The 21,288-nt window shown below is 39.1% G+C and overlaps 1 protein-coding gene across 5 annotated transcripts in view; it reads left to right on the forward strand.

Moving 5' to 3' along the window:
* The window catches only part of EBF1 (EBF transcription factor 1), a 553,072-nt gene that overhangs the window by 484,833 nt on the left and 46,951 nt on the right, over positions 1-21,288 (forward strand). The gene's annotated exons all lie outside the window — the stretch shown is intronic.

Here is a 21,288-nt window from a genome sequence, read left to right on the forward strand (position 1 = left end):
TGAGATGAGGAATTTAGGTGTTATATATGATCCACATTTTTTTTTACCCCAGATTCCATTTATCTGTCCAGGTGTTCTGTCAACATGGGATGCTAGACTAGTGACAACAATCTCAGAAATGCCAGAGACAACAGTCTCAGAAATATAAACCAGGAGGTTCAACCAACATTGTTTGATACACAAACATTCTCAGTAAAGTACTACTAGTCTGATGCAAGATAACTACTATATGAATAACTCTTATATTGGTTGCAGTAGAAAAGAGTAAGAGTCCAGTAGCATCTTAAAGACAAGTTTAAGATGCTACTGGACTCTTACTCTTTTCTACTGCTACAAACACAGCTACCCATCGTTATTTTTATTTATTTATTTATTTATTTTTATATTTACATTTATATCCTGCCCTCCCCGCCTAGGCGGCTCAGGGCGGCTAACAACATTTCACATATTTAACAAAGATAAAACTTTAAAATTTAACAATTAAAGAAATTAAACATAAAAACCAGTTAATTAAGTTAAAATAATTAAAATACATGATTCATTACATAGAATAAATCTGGCAGCAATGAACTTGTTTGGCGCTGGTTCTGCCAGTTTAGATGGTTCCATAGTCGTATAGTAGATGGCGGCTCCTTATTCTTAGCAACTCAGCAGATATCAGCATAGGCTTGTCTAAAAAGAGCGGTCTTGCAGGCCCCGCGGAACTGGTCAAGGTTCCGCAGGGCCCGCACTTCCTCCGGAAGCTGATTCCACAGTACAGGAGCCGCGGCTGAGAAGGCCCGAGTTCTGATGTTTTGAAGTTTGACCTCTCTCGGCCCAGGGATAGTCAATTTATTTTTGCCCATCGACCTCAGTGCCCTCTGGGGTTCATATGGGGAGAGACGGTCCCTTAGGTAGGCTGGTCCTCGGCCATATAGGGCTTTAAAGGTAATAACCAACACTTTGTACTGGACTCGGTAGGTAATTGGCAGCCAGTGCAGTTCGCGCAGTCCCGGCCGTATGTGCTCCCATTTTGAGAGCCCCAATAATAGCCTGGCCGACGCGTTCTGCACCAGCTGCAGCTTCCGAGTCCGGCACAAAGGTAGCCCCAAGTAGAGGGCATTACAGTAGTCCAGTCTTGAGGTGACCATTGCATGGATCACTGTTGCGAGGTCGCGACGCTCCAGGAAGGGGGCCAGCTGCCTTGCCCGCTTCAGATGGAAGAATGCTGACTTGGCAGTGGCTGCTATCTGGGCCTCCATTGACAATGAAGGCTCCAGTAAAATGCCCAAACTCTTTACCTGGCGCGCGGGTTTCAATAGCGCGCCGTCGAAGGTTGGGAGAGCTATTTCCCCTCCTAGAGCGCCGCGATCCACGCAAAGGACCTCTGTCTTCGCTGGATTCAATTTCAGCCCACTCAACCTGAGCCACGTCGCTACAGCCTGTAAAGCCCGATCTAGATTCCCTGGGGCGGAGCCGGGCCGGCCGTCCATTAGCAGATAGAGCTGGGTGTCATCAGCATATTGATGTTTGTTATATTTGTTAATGATGCCACAGCATAATATTTTATTCACAGCATACAACATCATTGGTCATTTGAATTTATGGCACTACTGGTTTGATTCCTAATATTTCTTGACTCCAGAATAACAACAGATGACATGAGAACAAAGTTTGAGCCCAGTGGCACCTTTAAGACCCATCAGTCTCTAATTTGACATATTTATTTCCCTCACTATGCCTCCCCAAGAATTAAATCCAAACAAATGGTAATAATATAAACTATGCTTGTTATTCATGTTTGGTCCTTGAATCTGGTAAGCATCTTTATTATGTGAGCATTATTATTATAATGCTCACCCTCTATCTATATGTACTGGTAACTCCATTCATTGTATCTGAAAAAGTATATATGCATATAAAATTTATACCTTGAATAAAACTCCATTGGTCTTGAAGGTGCCATTGTGCTCAAACAGTGTTCTGCTGCTTTAGACCAACACAGCTACACACCTGAATCTATCTTAACAGATAACATGAGTTTTCATTCATCGTGGAGACCTAGTTGATAAACTGAAGAGTTCATTGTTAGAGGTTTCACTGGTTCAATAAGAATAGATGGTCATATAGGTGTGGTTAATTTCTACAAAGATTCAAGGTTGACTCGGCATTTATATTGTGGATTGCACCACTAAGGAAGATAGTTTTGTCATTAAGGCCCTATTATTTGACGGACTGGACAAAGAAGAATTACAAAAAAGCTCTTACTTCAAATGGAAATATGTAGAATTCTATTTTCCGTTAAACAAGAAGGACAGACTACTTTTCAATTTTGTAACAATGATTCTAAAATCTGCTCATTTTCCATCTTACATGCTCCCTGCATGACCTTGAAAACATCATCCTTTGAACAATATTTCTTGATATATCTTGTACAGTGAAGAAAAGAACAAAAGTATAAAAACCTTTAGATTTACCAATTAGTAAGTGAGCAGTATGAAACTGGTAAATGTTAATTGGATTTCATTGAGAAGCACACTAATTAATTATGCACACTCACACAATCAAAATGACCGTATGGACATATGTATATTGTTGATCATGTAAAGCAGTTCAGTGCACCATCTGAAGAATAAATATAAACAGATATACAAAAATTAAATTCATTAAAATTAGATAATTAACATACTGACTGTGAAATTTGTATGTTCCTATATATCAGAGTCTTCAGAATGACTATACCCAGTTCTCCTGAGATCTGCAAATGTTTTAATTCTAGTTGATTTATATCTTCCTAGAGTGGTTCATGATTTGTTCTCAGCCTTTTTGGTTACTTGATCTGTTTAGTTGGGTTGAGTGCCTTTCTCTTTTTTCCCTTGTTTTTTAGTTATTTCATTGCTCTGGTTGAGGGGGGTCAGATTGATAATGAACAAAGTGTAATACCTAGAATAACTCTGAAACTGTGGCACTGACAACTGAAGGGCAGAGGCATACACAGATTTGCTGGCAAGGAGCCCTTTTTCTTTTTGGAGGTCGGCAAAACTGTGTACACATTCCAGTGCATTTTCTAAGTGGGTCAATGTTTACTCAGCAAATGATTAGAGCAGATGATGTAATTTAGAATCTATGCAAAACCTTAATGTATGAAGAAATGCACAAATGACACAGATCAGTTCACTATTACACGCACTTCTACAATGTTCTCTTAAAGACCTTTCTTCTTAGCAATGCAGTGCAGTATGTATAGGTTTCTAGGTAGTAAACCATGTACAAGTGCTGATTAACTGCTTCAGCAATACTCATCACATGTTTTCTGACCATGCCATTTCACCATTCTTTTGGAATTAACCAGTGGGGGGATTATTCTGAATGCTAGTGCTCTATGTAGTAGTGGACTGTCATGTTTGCATAATTTGTTGTTCAGTTGTTTGTCCTAAGCTGGACAACCTCGATGCCAGTTCTAACCACTTTCAAAAACATGTGTCTCTGACAGGGATTGTGTCACACCATGCTGTGAGCATCATGCAACAATTTCATCTAGTCTTACAGCATTGTTGTGGAAAAGGATTTTTCAAACCTGCCGTATAAAGGAATTGACTCATGTGATTGACTATTCATTTGAGCTTAATGATTTGTTAAATTCATTTTAAAATACATACCCATACACAATAAAATAGAGGTAGCAAATGGAAAGACACTAACCTGATAAACATGTTTCCTTCAAGGAGCAGTAATGTTTTCACACACACACACACACACACACCATTTTCAGGAAAGCAACAAAGGCTGCATTTGTGTATTTTGCTCCATGGAGCTGAAAATATCTAGTAAATTGATCCTGTGGGAGTAATAAATACACATTACTTTATCTTGTACTTCATGTCTTATACCCCTGAGCCTTGATAGAACAACACCACTTAATAGACTTTTAAAAAAGAGTAATTACAGTCATTGGTTGTGTGATTTTTCAGCCCTTCCAGCCCTGCCTGACCTTCTAATTTAGCTCACCGTGTCTAACTAATGCATTTATATTCATCTTTTATGAAGCATGTGTAGTACAAAATTGACTTTACAGCCTTTAGCAAGCTGTCTTACCAGGTTGAGGATCTAGTTAGTCCTGTGTTCTGTAAGTGTGTGTGAGAGAATGATTCCTTGTGCTTCCAATCAATTATTGCTTTTTAAAAATCCTTTTGCAAGTATAAAAAAGTATTTATTCAATTTCTCCATCTTCCTTTTGAAAAGCTGTTATACATTCCAGCATTATTTATATCCAAACATGCATGCAACAACAAAAAAAGATGCAAGCATTTCTAAAATGATTACCTCTAATGTTTCTGCTTGTCAGGAGTGCTTAAATTTCCCTGCACTTTAGCTTAAAACTTAGCACTGTTACCTCTTAAGAATTACAGATGTATAAGATCATTCAGGGCTGATCTGTAAACACGGCTGACAGTTTATGATGAATGATGTCACAAAATGTTCAATATGCTTCTTTGTCACATCTATGCATGCAGGCATTAAGAAGTGGATTAAGGGAAGACTAGAGGAATTCCCTCTTCTGAAAGAACCCTTGAGCTAGAGAGCACACAGACAAATCTCTCTCCTGTGTTTTCTCGTAACTTACTACCCAGTTCACTCATCCAGTAGAGCACAATTGTTCTCTGTGCATTTCTTTTCTCACCATATGGTATCCTCATTACCATACACTAAGGGTCCATATGGGGAACTTGTGAAGTGAACTGTATTCATTTTAACTGCCAGATGAGCAGTCTTTTGCTTTGCAAGCTTAGCTTAAGTCATCTGCTGCCTTTATGTTGTTATGGCAACACAGTACCAATAAAAAATTCTAATCTACTGTAAGTATCCTGGATCACAGTATTTTAAATGCTTGCCGTAACTGTCCTCTAAAGTGAGGATGTTTGTTCTTTTAGTATGACAAAGGGTAATTACCAGCTCCAGCAGGTGGCAGTAAAGAAATTATCTTTTTTTTTTTAAGAAGTCATATAATTACAAACCAGCATTATATTAGAAACACATTTGTTGACTGCTGCTCTGAATTTTGTTCGAAGGCAAGCCCCCCCCTCCCCTTTTTTTGAATGAAATGTAGAATGTTGCCAGCTGAAAACCTTTTGCTGAAGCTGGGCTTTGAAGCAAACCTCATTGGAATTCTGTAATCACAGTAAGCCACAAATCTGGTGGACTGCTTATGTCTAACCTCCCCCCCCCCACCCCAATGCATCCTGAATTACTCCTTCGAACACTAGGCTAATTAAGAGCACCTTAAAGTAATGGAAGTGGGCAGCAACATCCTTAAATATAAATCATTTTCACCTCCGCAGGCCACATGATATGTTGCATCTCTGTCTCTCCGCCTATATTGGAAGTGAATGTTTGTAGTCTCACTTCATCAGTTCACATTAGCCTCATGCTGAATATTTAAACACCGAACAATTTGAACACACCATGAAGAGATGCACTTTCCCTTGGAACTGCAAAGGCTCATCCAATAATAATTTAGTAAATCAACAATTTAGTGGCTCACTTGTACTCTGCATTGTGCCAAATGCTATTCAGCTCAACCATGCGCCAGCTAGAATTCAAATTCAAACTCCAGTCATGAGGCAGCACTCTGTTGTTCATTGGAGAGACTAAACAGAAAATCTCCCTCCCAGAAGAAAATTGGCGCATGGTGATTTTTCATAAATAAAGTAGAGTGGCAAATCCAAGTGACGGTCTATTACATGCTGCACATTCTATTCTAACTACATGCCCTTTTTTTAAAAAAAAAACATTTTAAGGGGGCAGTAAGTAATAGGCAGTCCTCAGCAAATATCAATAAGGAACACTAGCTGAGGAATGCTGTGGCAAGTTAAATGATCTCTCTAGATTAAAGCTCACAATGGGTGATAACAGACTGGCATTTGGGGGCAGTTGGGAGGGGTCTTGAATTGGGCTGGCTCAAAAAGAGGTGCCCTGAAGCCTCCACATGCTCCCCCACAAACTGTCCCCATCCTGTCCATGGGGTGACATGGGTGTGTTGCACACTATTCCCATCAGTTTTCTTCACACATTTTCAGTAGCCATGCGCACTTGGGGCAGTTTGCGGTTTCACACCACCAACACACCTCACATGTGCCCTTCTGCTTCCAGATGCCAAGGAGGTGACTGGCATGCGGCTCAAAAACTTGCTACCATGGGTGGCAGATGTTTTTGTGTGGAAGGATTTTTTGGGTTGATTTCAGAGACGTCTGAGTCGTCCCAAACTGCTGGTCTGTAATCACCCAATAGAAAACAGTTTAGGTTGGTAGCCAGTGTGGTCTATTGGAATAGCTGTCAGAGAGTGTGGCTTTTGTGAGGTTGGCTCTTGAGCTGCTCTTGGACCAGTGCTGTGCATGCTCATTCTACCTTATTATAAATAAAGCAAATTATTATTTGAACATAATATGAAGCTCATCAGAGGTTTCTTGTATCTGTTCCTCTTTAAGGTGTGGCTTCTCAAGGATCTGTCCTGGGGCCTGGTTTGTTCAACATCTTTATAAATTATTTGGATGAAGGAATAGAGGGAATGCTTATTAAATTTGCAGATGATACTGCTGCACACAACATCAGTGCCAAGAGTTGAGTCCCCAGCCCAATTTAAGAGACTCAACAGCCAAAGGTCTAAGTGAGTTGATCCATAGATTCTTTTATTGTCATTGATAGCAGGAGGAAAAACAACTGTCTCTAAACCAACATCCTCCTTGCATTTTTCCTCAGCTTTCCTTCACAAAACATGACATATTTATACAATTTTGATAACAAAGCAGGTCTAGTTGATTGGTCACGAAGTTCTCGCTTCTCGCCTTTTAGGTCACCTTATTGGTTCAAAGAAATCCATCTCTATTCTGAGAGATAAGAGATTACCCAGGATGAAGTAATTCCTTTGAAGCTCTTTTTGATCTGTCTTCCTGGCATCTAGCATCTGGGCGGAACTGTGTGGTTATGGTAGTCCTCTAGGAATGTGCAGATAGCCAAGGGGTGTTGTTCAGGTTCTTTGTTTAGATTTTTGGCTTGATTCCAGATAATATGTCAATTAGTAAAATCTCTACTGTGTGGGGTCATTCTGATCTCCAAGCCAGGAGGCTTTTTCCTGGTGGTAGGAAAATTGTTTACTTTTCAGTGAAGGAAAAGTAATATGTCTGTTGGTCACATTGGAAGCCCAAGGTGTTTCTCCCTTGACTCCTATAGTGAGCATCCATATGTGACAAGGTTAACCTGACAAGAATCTGGACTGGGAAGATGGGGCAGTTGATTCCTGTGTGTGCAGCATATGTCATCGGAGATTGTGGGTTAGTAGTTTAATAAAGGATGGCTTCAGCTTTACACTGAACCTTTCACCTACCTTTCCTGTGACCTCATATAAATCTCAATCTAGTGGAATCACTTAGCAGCCCATGGTCAGCATGCAATTCATAATGAAATCTCTCATTGTCCATTGCTGCTTAAGACCTTCTTCACCATCCCTGCAGTTAGTCATCCCTCCTTTTGCATAATTGCTGTCAACAGCTGTAGCAGTACTGGAGCTGGTTTACATTAGCCTTGTTTTTAGTCAAAGAGCTTGGTGTGTAGTTGCAGGTGTTGATCGATATTAGGGAGAATAGAAGAGTTGTGTGAGAATAAGACTAATTGGTTCCGGGGGTTGCTCTGGTGTGTTTTGGGGTTGAGGATTGCCTCTGCATGTGTGTGTACATTATTTCTGTGTAATGTTAAAATAAAAAAATAACATCTGCATAAAAAAGTCAAAATGATTGTTTCTGACTTTAGCTTTTTATAGAGAGGAGATATAGAAATGTTAGGCAGAAAAAGAGCACCACCTGGAAGCAGCTTGCTTGGAGAATATGTTTCTGGTTGTTTGGTTAAGCTTCCCCCTCCAATTTTGTGTGTGTGGAAAGAGCCTTGTTTATGTGAAATGAAGAATTAAGATAAGGAAAACTTAATTAGGCAGAACTGTACATAGCCAGCATCAATATATCTAATTCTCAACATGGTTAAATTTGTGGATACTTAAATATGAAGCCTGGAGCCGTGAACAGACCAGACAGATCTTTCTGTGAACCAGAAAAAGCCGCAGGTTTGCAGGTGGGAAAAACCAGAATTCTGACAGAAATATATAGGGAAGCCCATTCCCCCAATAGAAGCAGCACCTGTTGATTTAAGAAATTCAGTGGCCATTGTGGCTTTTGCTAGGCAACAAAAACAGCCTCAGTTTCTTCAAGTAAAAGGGGCAGGATTTGAGAGAGGATTAAGTGGGCCAAATCTGGCAGTAACCCTGGGCAACTTGCTGCCACCAGACCTGCATAACTGACCTAGGCCTGGCTGCTTGCTAATGCTCAACAGAAGTCACCCCATGGAAATCAGTGTTTTGTAGTGTTTCAGAGTTTCACACTAGGATCTGGGAGATCAAGATCTTCAAATCACCATTCTGCCATGGAAGCTCAAATCACCACTCTGCTGCGGTAGCTCACTGCGCCAGTTACACAGTCTCAGCCTAATCTACATCACAGGTTTGTTGTAAGAACACAATGGAGATGGAGAGCCTATGTAAACTGCTTTGGGACTTCATTGTGGAGAAAGGCTGGGTATAAATGAAGTCAATAAATAATAAATATAGAAGATAAAATGTAGGTGGTGAGAGAGAGAGAAGGAAGCAAGGAAAGGTGAGGATATGAGGGTTGCCAGGAGGAGAAAGTAGTATAGGGGAGGGAATACAGGGGAAAGTGAGATCCCAGGACATGCTTCCTCTCCCTTGCATTTTTGTCTATGCATTTATTTATTTATATCTCAATTGTCTCCCCAAATGGGTTTCAAAACAACTTTTAACTTTGTTCCCCCCTCTTCCATCTTCCCACAACAACAATCCTGTGAGGTAGGCCAGACTGAGAGTTTGTAACCAGTCCAAGATCACCCAGCAAGCTTCCACGGTAGAAGCAGGTAAATTTCCAACCCCAGCATTCAAGGATCCTACATCCACTGCACCGCTCCAGCTCTTCTTCCTTCCCTTCTGCCCTCCCTGTTCTTGATGCCTCGGAAAGGCACTTAAAAATTATCATTTTAATTTCTTTCAGAAAGGGTATAGTTACTATTTTCACTAAATTTGGATGTATTCTTCTGATATTTTTAAAAACAGAAATTTCCAGAACTATAACAATACTTCCAATATTTAATGAAAGCAATACCCATGCCCTTTTCAACTTTTCAGTACAGAATTAAAGTAATAATTTTTGAGTTGAACACGCCTGATGCCTTCTCTCTTTGCCCTTTGTCCTCTCTTCATCTCTTACCCTCCTTCTTTTCTCAACAGTACTTACTATGCCAGACCAGCTTACTGCTTCTACTGCTGTTATGTGGTGGTTGGAACCTTTTGTTACTAGCCCTGCCCAGCAGAACCATCAGGTATCTGGCAAACAGACACACTCTCTCTTTCCATCCCTGCCCATTCCCTCTAGTGCTTTGCTGCACCTTTGCAAATGTAGTCCCAAGTCCCATGTCAGACATTCCTTGGGCACTTAGTCAAAGAGCTGGCTGTGTAGTTGCAGGTGTTGATTGATACAAGAGAGAACAGAAAAGTTGTGTGAAAATAAGACTAATTGGTTCTGGGTGCTGGTCTGGTGTGTTTTGGGGCTGAGGATTGCCTCTGCATGTCTGTGTACATTATTTCTGCGTAATGCACCAAGGAAGCATCAAGCTGAGTCTGCCACACTGTATCCAAGGTAAAGACAGGATGAAAGCAAGAGTCTCTACTCACTGAAGGCTGGCCATCACTATCAGTAACCTGAAACCATCACATATTGGAAATTGTTGTCCCTCACAGCATAGTAAGTTTTGTTGGGGGTGGGTGAGGGAGGAAGAGAACGAGACAGGGCTTAGAAGAAAGAATAGTAGGGAATGAACAAGTAGCATTAATACACTTGTCATTATTCTCCTTTGATTTTGTTGCCCAAAATAATTGAATGAATTAGTTGTCTTTCAGTTTATTCAAAAAAAATTGTTTCACTATGAATATATGTTGCCAATGTAAAGGGGATTTCTTGAGATGCCCATGTTTTAAATCTATTCTATAGGGATTCCATGGGCATTTATCATAGTCTGGCTGCATCATATCATTCATAAAATGAGCTTCAGATGATATGGAATTCAGTTTTAAGAATTCTTGAAGTATAATGTTGTTGTTTTAAGATAGCTTAGTACATGAACCATAATTTGCTTTCTCTGGTAAAATATGGTTACTGCATTAATCTCACTACACACACTAACTGGACAGTAAAGAGAGTTTTATTCCTGTCATCATGATGTCATTTAGTAGAGTGTGCAGGTCACAATGTAAAGCCATTGTCATAATTCTTTTCTAAGAAACACAGAGCTTCACAATCTGTCCTTAATGGATGACACTTGAAAACAGGACCATTTTGATCAAAAAGTAATGTTTCTTTCCTAAGAGCTCCCATGAAGGAAAGGAAGGGTACCACTTTAAGACCAGGCTTAGTGATCCATCACTGTAAAGTCTGCCATCCCAGACCACCTTCTCAGAGGTCACTCGATCGAACAAGCAGCTCTTACAACTGTATTATTACTTCTGGAACAGTAATTGAGGCACTGTGGGTAAAAATTACCTTTTCTAATAGGCAGTGAACAATTTGCACTCAATACAGTTGGAAGCCAAATCATTCATTTCATAACACTTGGACTAATTTATTTGTTGACCTTCTAATATCCATAGCTCTTCACTAGTATTAACTACAACTCAGACAAAATCTCTTGTCTTCATTTTGCTTCCATTGATTTTTTTTTCATTAAGGCAATAACAGCCTCCTCCTCACTTTCTGTTGTAAAAGTCAATCATTTTGCTTATGGTGGTATAACTCCTTTAGACAGTAACATCCTCTAAGTACAACAGCAAGCAAACTTGTGCTGTCCTTTAAAACAAAGATATATGTACTCTGCGTTGCTGTAACTAACTATGAAAAAATGGTAATGTGATTGAAAAGTAAGATATTGCAGATGATTCACTTGTAAATTGTAGATTAATATACATGACAAGAAAAGAAAAAGCATATGACTATACCAGATGCAATACAAAGGTTGTTTGTTCAGATTTGAAATACACAAGCACTTCAGCATGTCCTGGATTTTATTTTCAACGGTCATGCCCTTGCATGCTAACCCAGGAATCCTGAAAAACCCATTACAAACTGATCTAGCAGAAATTAGCTGGTCAACATTTCTTCAATTGTTTGTGTTATAGATAAAATTTTAAAGTTAAGAGAAAGAAGTAATGAAGATATTGCTGATGCTTCTCTGTTGTTTTGATCAACTAACAACATTGTTTTAATTTCCCTCCTCTCCTCTCCTTGTCCTCAAGTGTTCTTAGAATAGGCTTATCAAATAGTGGTTTTACCAGCCACCACCAAAACCAGATGCAGTGTTGAACTCATTTGTTAGGAGGGCCGGATCTGAAATAAATGGGACTTTGTGGGGCTAGGCCATGCATGTCATAAAAAGTAATGGCAGGTAGTAGAGATATAAACTTTGTAAAAGATATAGAGAACTAAAGATATTATTTTTATTTAAAATACAAATGTGCTTAAAATACTTGAAATATTTTATTTAAAATGGAAAGGTGGAGGAATAGTGGACTTTAGCAATGCAGTTTTTAAAACAAAACATCAAGAAAAAGCACAAGGATCACAACAGAAACTGAAAATATAAACTAAAAATATAAAATGCTCTGAGCCTAGGAAAGCATGAAATGGCTGGACATTGCAAGCTTATCTCCTTCCTCCCCCAGGTCTACTCAGATTGGAAATGGCTCTCCAGTGTAATATCCCCCTTTGGCTGTGGGTTCCCAGGTTAGCGTACTCAGTAGGCACTAGTTCTCAGGTCTATTCAGCAGGGACAAGCTGGCTTAAAGCATCAACCCTTTATTTGCAAGGAGACAACTCCAGGAAGCAACAGCTTCAAATGGCTATATGAATGCTGGAAAGTGAAACTACGTGAGCTCCATTCCATAGAAATACATTGCAACACAAAGTTACAAGGAAAATGCAGAATGAATTTTCCATTAAGGTCTCTGGGCTATCCACGTGTCCCCTGGCTAGAAACTTGTTTCCAAAACTTGGGGGATACTGTTAACTATATCTAGACTATTACTATCTAACTACAATACAAAAACAAATAAGCTCTCTTTTAAAATCTAAAATCTACTCTATAATCTAAAATACTTCTGTAAGCAATTCTGTAATGCTATACTAATACCTATATGAAATTTAATATTATAATTATAACATTTTGTCACTAATATGGAGACCCTAAGGTCTAAAACAATATCTAAATTCTAACAGATTATAATCTAATAACCCCCCCTTTTCCCCCTCACTAAAAACAGATCTTTGTTCCTTAAACGCACAAATTATGTCTATATATATATATATATATATATATATATATATATATATATATATATATATATATATATATATATATATATATATATATATATATATATATATATATATATATATATATAATAACGAAGAAATTAGGTTTACCAAACCTCCACAATCCAAAAAATCAAAATATTACTCTACGGAAGTTATTGTACTTAACTTCCTTCTGTGTCCAAAATAACACAGCCGTTCTTAAACAACAAGACTTCTGCCACCCTGTTTTGCAAATCCATGTTTGAGATCTTTAAGTTTTCCTCCACATAAACCTGTTTATCCACACAAGTGTTCAGTGGATAACACTTCTTTTCAGTTTTCTTCTGTTGAGATATGCTGTGGGAACTGGCATCCTTCTTTAAAACATCCACTTTAGGAATAAGTGAGATTGGAAGAGCGGTCATAGCTAAACCAGTCTCCCATAAATCTAGCTGCACAGCCTTCTTTGGCTCCAAATGCTTACAGTCTTCCTTGTTTCTAAGTAGCTTGTCTCTAAGTTTTCTAGTGTCTCTAAGTTTTCTAGTGGTAATTGCCAACTGTTCTTCAACTGGAACAGTTGAAAAGTTGTTTAGTAACTCCTCTTCCATAGAGTTTTCCAATGAGGAATGTTCTGACGTCAATTTCTGAGAGGGAGGAGGGTTGGAGCTCAAATTCTGATTTTTCTGAGACATCTTCTGATTCTCTTTAGTTGTCTTATCTACCTCCATCCAAGAAACTTCTGTAGATCCAGATGGTAACAAAGGATTTAAAATTAAATTATCAAAAACTCTGGCAGGAAAGATTTCCCTATATAGAAATTCTTTTTTACGCAGCAATATACTTGGAATCTTAGAGCTTCCAAACTTGAGCATCACTCTTGGTGCTTGATTTGAGTTATTTAGAAGCTCTGCAGAGTTTAAATCAATTATAGTCCTCTTCATCTGTAAGAGAGTTCTTAAATGCTGAACAACTTTCCCCTTTGAATTCTATAATATCTTCTGGCCTTTGTACCCATTGCCAAGCAAATTTTCATTGATAGGGAGTTATTTTCCCTGATAGGGAGTTAATTGAAACTGAACCTCAAAGACTGAGGAGCTTATTGTTCATTTTTCTTTTTTGGGGGGTTGGTATTTTAAAGTGTTAGTATTTATATCTGTGACTGTCAAAGGGCATAGTTAAAAGCGCTAACAGGACTTCTTTTAGTTACAACCTCTAGAGTGGAGATGTCTTCAAATGTTAAAATAAGTACGTGGAATTGTAGGGGTCTTAGTAACCCCATAAAGAATCATAGAATTTCTAATCTGGCCCACAACGAAAAAATAAACGTCCTTCAGGAAACCCATTTAAAAAAAGAATGCCACAATTGTTAAGAACTAAATGGTTCTCACAGCAACATCAAGCCCCTGGATCGTCTTAAGTCCAGAGGTGCCATGATTCTAATTTCTAAAAATATACCCTTTGTTCTCAAAAAGGAATGTGTAGACCCAAAGGGGAGGTACATTTTTCTACAAGGCGATCTCGATGGCCAACCTATCACCGTCGCATCTTTGTATGCACCAAATTTCAACCAACTTGACTTTGCCAGAGATGTTTTTAAATTACTTTCTGACTTTCCAATTAGAGAATTAATAATAGGATGTGATCTTAACTTAATTACCGACCCCACCATAGATAGAACCTACAATCCTTCCAAGTCGAAAACCCCCACAACCTCAATGGCCCTTAGGGACCTCCTCCTACTCTCCTATAACCTTAAAGAGGTGTGGAGAACTTTAAATCCAACTTGTACATGAGGTATACTCCAGGATTGATTATCTTTTCACTTCACACTCTCTATTAAGTAAAGCTCACACAGCAGATATAGGGGATAGGTCACTTTCTGACCATGCCTGGGTTACCTGCATGTTAAATCTACAACAAGAGGATGGTAAAGGCTTTAGCCGGTCTTTTAATCCTTCCTTACTACAACAACAAAACATTTGCGATGATATTACAAAACAAATTCAGGAATTATTTCAATTCAACTTGAAATGCGGGGTCTCCCCAGATGTGGTTTGGGACACTCTTAAGACAGTCCTGAGAGGCAAGCTCCTTTCCATTTCCGCCTATTGTAAAAAAGAAAGACTAACATTAATTAATGAGATCAGAGCCATAATTAAAAACCTTGAAGACAAGCACATGAAATTTGGTGGCAAAAAGATTTTAAAAAACCTTGATTTTGAAAGAAAAAAGTTGGAGGTTCTAGAAACTTCTTCAATCCAGTCGAATTTAAGATATTTAAGACAAAAATATGTGTCCAAAACTCCCAAAGCAGTGAAATTATTTAAACACAGAATAGCACAAAAGAGAGCCTCTAATTTAGTTCCTGCACTCCGCGCAGCTAATGGAGATATCATTAATACCTCTAAAGGAATCTCCAATCTTTTTCAAGAATTCTATCAGAAACTTTATACAACAATCCAAAAAAACAAGATACAGTGGATTATTTTAAGGAAATTAATTTTAACATTCAACTTTCAAGAAACCACTGTTTCTCCTATTACACCTCTGGAGGTCCAAGAAGCCGTAATGAACATTAAATCTAATAGAGCCGCAGGGACAGATGACCTACCTATTGAGCTATATAAGAAGAAGAAGAAGAATTGCAGATTTATATCCCACCCTTCTCCCTGAATCAGAGACTCAGAGCGGCTTACAATCTCCTATATCTTCTCCCCCCACAACAGGCACCCTGTGAGGTGGGTGGGGCTGTGAGAAGGCTCTCACAGCAGCTGCTCTTTCAAGGACAAGTCCTATGATAGCTATGGCTAACCCAAGGCCATTCCAGCAGGTGCAAGTGGAGGAGTGGGGAATCAAACCCGGTTCTCCCAGATAAGAGTCTGCACACTTAACCACTACACCAAACTGGCTCTCTGGTAAAAAAATTACCACTGGTTTTAGAACCGCTAACAGAAGTGTGAAATATAATTATGTCCACCAGATCGCTGCCTAAATCCTGGTCAGAGGCCAAGATAACACTCATTCATAAACCAGGAAAAGACAAATTGGACCCAGCTTCTTACCGTCCAATTGCAATTTTGAACCATGATCTTAAGAACTTCTCAGCTCTAATGGCAACAAGGCTCAATGAAATTATTACTGACTATATTCACCCTGATCAATCGGGCTTTATGTCAAACAGATTAATTTCTGATAATATTGGAAGAGCTCGGAACATAATACACTACTGCAAAGAAAATCAAATTAATTTAGTATTGCTGTTGTTGGATGCCGAGAAAGCTTCCGACAAAATGGAAATGCAATATCTAAAAACTGTTTTACAAACATGGGTTTTGGCCCAAACTTTTAAAATATAATTTCTGCCCTTTATAAAGAACTCAAAGCTCAAATCATAGCCAATAATTATAGATGAGAGATGTTCAGTCTCCACAGAGGAACCAGACAAGGGTGTCCACTCTCCCCTATCCTTTTTGCCATCTCCATTGAACCCCTTGCCCACATCATCCTTGCTGACCCTCTGATTACAGGGATCAATATCAATGGCTAATCTAACCAAATGAATCTATTTGCTGACAACGCCCTCATCTACTGTTCCAACCCCCTTTTTACTCTAAAACAACTAGCAAGTAGAATTGACCTTTTTAACAAGATCTCGGGCTTTTCAATCAGTTACTCCAAATCAGAAATTTTTCCAGTGGCAGAGGAAACATAGAAACTAAAATCCCAATTTGTATTTAAATGGGTCACAAAATCTCTGAGATACCTAGGAATTCAGATACCATTACATCTATCTGATTTATTCAAAGTTAATTTTGATCCTCTTATTAAATCAACTTGCTGCATGCTGAATGATTGGAGTAAATTTCAATCCTCTTTACTAGAAAAAACTCAACAGATCAAAACCTTCATACTTCCCAAATTTCTTTTTTTATTGCAGAATATCCCAATTTTTATTCCGGAAAAGATTTTACAAGAATGGCAGGCCATCTTTCTTAATTACTTATGGCCAAAGAAAAAAGCTAGAATTAATTTTAACCTTTTAACCAAACCAAATACTATGGGAGGTTTGGCACTCCCTAACTTGAAATTATACTATTTCGCTGCCCAACTAAAAAACATCATCCACTATGCCTCCCCACGATTAGAAAAGGCTTGGATTCTTATTGAGAACCACTATGCTTCCCCTGACATTCTATGTGAAACAATTTGGAACAAATCCAATGCTAGGAATCCAACTCTGAAAGACCTTCCTTATATTTAGACCAACCTTAGCCCCGGGAGTTTCCCCAATTGTATCTTTTTTGGGAAAGTCCTGGTTCTCTGTAGGAAGAAGTAAGTCAGACTATGGAACTGGTGTAAGAAAAATATGTTTCGATTTTCTGACATATGTGATAAAGGTCAACTATGTTCCAAAGAAATTCTTTCCCAAAAACTTAACACATAAGTCCATTGGATTCAGTTGCAACAATTAAACCATCTTCTACGTAGCAACTCTTTGAACACACATCTAGACAGACCCCTAACAGCTTTTGAAAATATTATTCATAAAGACTACCAAGAGCAAAAAGGGGTAATATCTATTATTTATAAATTCTTAAATTTTAAGAACTGGCAACAAAGTGCTTGGAAGAAGGATTGTCTGAGGAATATCTCAGAAGAACAATGGGTCAATATATATATCATTTTCGAACCCCAGCCAATAATTTGAGGATATTACAATTTAAGTTATGGGCTAGATGGTATCTTACACCACTTAGACTATTCCATTCTAAACACAAATCAGATCTTCTTTATTGGAAGGAATGTAAACAAATTGCTTCTTTTTAACATTGCTGGTGGAGTTGCTCAGTAATCCGACAGTTTTGGGATGATGTGTTATCTGTTATTGATGATATACTTAAAGTTACTATTCCAAAAAATCCAGAGTTTGTTCTACTAAATGACTGTTCCAATTTTGCTCCGGAAAAAAAGGAATCTGGCCTGTTTACTCATAATGGCCACCAAATTACTGATAGCTTCAAAATGGAAAAGCCCTTCTAAACCTACTCAGTCACAATAGCTCCTGAAAATTTGGGATGTACTAGTGATTGATAAATTAGCTTCTCAGATCATCCAACAAGAAGTTCCACTATGCAAAAACACTTTTATAAAGCATTGGTTTTCTTTTTTTGAATATATTGAAAACTCTAATAAAGAATATTGTAAAGTACCTGAAAAATACAAAATTTTCATGTTTTATTGATTAGAAAGGAGAGATTTAGTACTTATATTAATCACTAACTATATGTATTTATAAATAAGTATATGACCCCTAGACAGCACAATTGTTAATTATGAAGAAGAAGAAGAAGATATTGGATTTATATCCCGCCCTCCACTCCGAAGAGTCTCAGAGCAGCTCACAATCTCCTTTACCTTCCTCCCCCACAACAGACACCCTGTGAGGTGGGTGGGGCTGGAGAGGCTCTCACAGCAGCTGCCCTTTCAAGGACAACCTTTGCCAGAGCTATGGCTGACCCAAGACCATGCTAGCAGGTGCAAGTGGAGGAGTGGGGAATCAAACCCGGTTCTCCTAGATAAGAGTCCGCACACTTAACCACTACACCAAACCGGCTCTCTGTTGTTAATTATGCTTTGTTTAACAATTGTAATTCTTTTACTCTGTATTGATTGGTTATAGTAACGTTATGCTTATTGAATGATTTAAATAAACAGTTAAAAAAAGGGTCTCTGGGCCCAGATAGACTACTCCCAGAGTAGTCTATCTGCTGAAGCAGGCAAAGACAATGCAGAAGGAGCTGGGAACTTAGGCAGCCTTAGAGCTTCAAAATGTGAGGACAAGAGGGAGAGGGGGGATGAAAGAGCCAAGGGTCTGATTAAAGCTCTGGGTAGGGCAGTTACAGCCTGTGGGCTGTAAGTTTGACACCCCTGGTTTATGTGACAATGGGAATCATAGTGCTGGGCAACTGAGGGAAGAAATGTGTTAAATATTTGCTATGCCTGAGATAATTTACAGTGGTGGTGGTGGTGGTGGTGGTGGTGGTGGTGATGATATTGGATTTGTATCCCGCCCTCCACTCCAAATCTCAGAGTCTCAGAGCAGCTCACAATCTCCTTTATCTTCTTCCCCCACAACAGACACCCTGTGAGGTGGGTGAGGCTAAGAAGGCTCTCACAGCAGCTGCCCTTTCAAGGACAACCTCTGCCAGAGTTATGGCTGACCCAAGGCCATTCCAGCAGGTGCAAGTGGAGGAGTGGGGAATCAAACCTGGTTCTCCCAGATAAGAGTCTGCACACTTAACCACTACACCAAACTGTCTCCCCAAGCAGTCTGTGTCTGACAAAGAGAGTTTTGATTCTAGAAAGCTTATGCCCTGAAACTCTTGTGGGTCTCTAAGATGCTATTGGACTTAAATCTATCAGAAGTCATTTTGTAGCAGGAGTTCCTTTGCATATTAGGTCATACACCCCTGATGTAGCCAATCCTCCAAGAGCTTACAGGGCTCTTTTTTGTAAGCTCTTGGAGGATTGGCTACATCAGGGGTGTGTGGCCTAATATGCAAAGGAGCTCCTACTACAAAATGACCCCTGAATTTAACTATCCCTAAACGTGTTACACACTTCAAGGTCCATTTAAATCATTGTGTTTAGAAGGATATAACTCTGCTTAGTGTCTGTACTATAAATTTATCAGTTTGAGTAACTGCATAAGACAAATGCTTAGTGAAATTAGCTACTGTCAGTTTTTTAAGCTGCATATATGTGTTCAAAAATTAATCACATCTTTCTCTTGCTGATAACTAGAAAGAAAGTTGATGAAGTGCTTTAACAACATAAGGCAGGGAACACTCCAGTAAAATAGGTCTGCTTGAGCTGAAGTCTCTTTGTGCAATAAAACACTATTAAGTTCTTTGAACACAGAGTTATAAAACATAATTGTTATACATTTGGCATTTTATGCTTCCCCAGAAATTACCACTTGGTATCTAGATGTAAGCTGTACTCTTTCTTTTTCATTTCAATTGGGTCTGAAGTGGTCCTTTATTGTAATGAGAATGCCCCTTCCTAGAGCCTTTTTTTTTAATTATGCCAGTGATAAAATGTAAGTGAATGTACTGATTTGTAGGGGTTATGACAGAGAGGTTTAGGGTTTTTTTTTTTTTAAAGGAAATCTGCAATGAAAGCCTCTCAGCATTATTCTAGTCTTTGTTTCAGCATTTTTATGCATTCAGCCTGGACAAACTGTAGCAAAATATCACCACAGGTCAGACAATCACAGCTTTTTACTTTTCACCTTTTATTCTTCTCATTAAATACCAGCAGTTACGCATCTTCTAAGGAGACTCTCCTCTTATCTGAGAATTATATTTCAGGAACTCTTCCTTGTTGGGTCAAGAAAAAAAATCTATTTAATCTACACGCCAATCTCATAGTAATTTTTAAATGGAAGTTAAGGAATCTCTGTGTTAAAAATGAGACAAAAATCTTCAAGCACAATGGGTACATTGTGGCTTATGCACAAGAATTGTGGAGAAGTCTTGCAGGACCCAGTACAGAATAATAGGAATGTTCGCAAAGCGAACCACAAAGCAAAATTTGTGATGAATTTTGTCAACTGAAGTGCATGATGGGTCTACCGTCATGAACTTTCACAAATGTTTAAGGCAGTTTATGGAGTTCATGACAGTTTGTGGCCAGAGCAGAAAGCAGGGGTTTCAATGGACTCGGCTCCAGCAGAAAGCTGCAAAAACAGTTGAGTGGCTCAGCTGTTTTGACTTTTCTTTTGCAAGCCCTTTAAAGTTTAAACTGCTCCAGGCTACTCAGCGGTTTAAAGAAGCTTACTTAGGCAGCTAGTTCCAGGGACTGGCTACCCAAGAAAGCCCCTTTAAACAGCCGAGAGGCATGGAGCAAACTGCTTGCCATGGAGCAAACTGCTCGGTGCTGCTCAACTGTTCGAAGGAGCTTTCTTTGACAGCTAGCCCCTGCTCAAGAAAGCTCCTTTAAACAGCCGAGAGGCATGTAACAAACTGCTTCATGTGGAGCAAGCTGCTCCATGCTGCTCTGCTGTTTAAAGAAACTTTTTTAGTAGCCAGCCCTGGGGGCTCACTACCCATGAAAGCCCCAGAAGGATCCATGATCCTTTGTGAATGGGCCATTTTAACTGGGACTCTCTTTTTGTGGGGCATCAGTGGCATATTTACCTTCAGTAGATAATGGTCAAACCAAAGTTCAGGCCCAAAACAAGACCTCCTTGACAGGCTCATGTGTTTGGTCTTGATTTGAGAGAGACCCAGGGCAGCCAAAAGAAGTTATAAAACCCTGATTCAGTCTTGGCAAGGAGCATTCTGCATGTTGAGGTCTAGGTGTCTTTAGCGCCACATCCAAGAGCACCTCTGCCAACTCAGAAAGGGTACCCAGTAGGGGACTAGGTGGTTAGTAAACGAGCAGAATGCCTAATCTATCTTTAGGTCCCAACATAGGAGCATATATTCAATGTCAGCATATTTGGAAATAGAAGGACTTACAGAGGATAATAGTAAATTCTTCTTCCTGGTGAAGGATGGCAATAACCACGAAGATAAATCTGAAGAAATATGCTTGCACATGAAAACTAATACTCTAACTAAAACTTTGTTGGTCTTAAAGGTGCCACTGGACTCTATTTGACAGCATAACCAGATTGAGTTAGTCGGGACAGACAGACCACTTTCCCCCTCCATCCCCCATGAAGGTCAGTTAGATTCCCTAGATGTGTAGGATCCTGATAATATCTGCAGTAAGTGCTTCACAGTTAATAATGTGCATTTATTCACCAGTTCTCAATGTTCAAAAGGCATTACTGCATAGTAAGCCT

The sequence above is a fragment of the Heteronotia binoei genome, chromosome 5 (assembly GCF_032191835.1).
Source record: "Heteronotia binoei isolate CCM8104 ecotype False Entrance Well chromosome 5, APGP_CSIRO_Hbin_v1, whole genome shotgun sequence".
In the NCBI taxonomy this organism is placed as follows: Eukaryota; Metazoa; Chordata; class Lepidosauria; order Squamata; family Gekkonidae; genus Heteronotia; species Heteronotia binoei.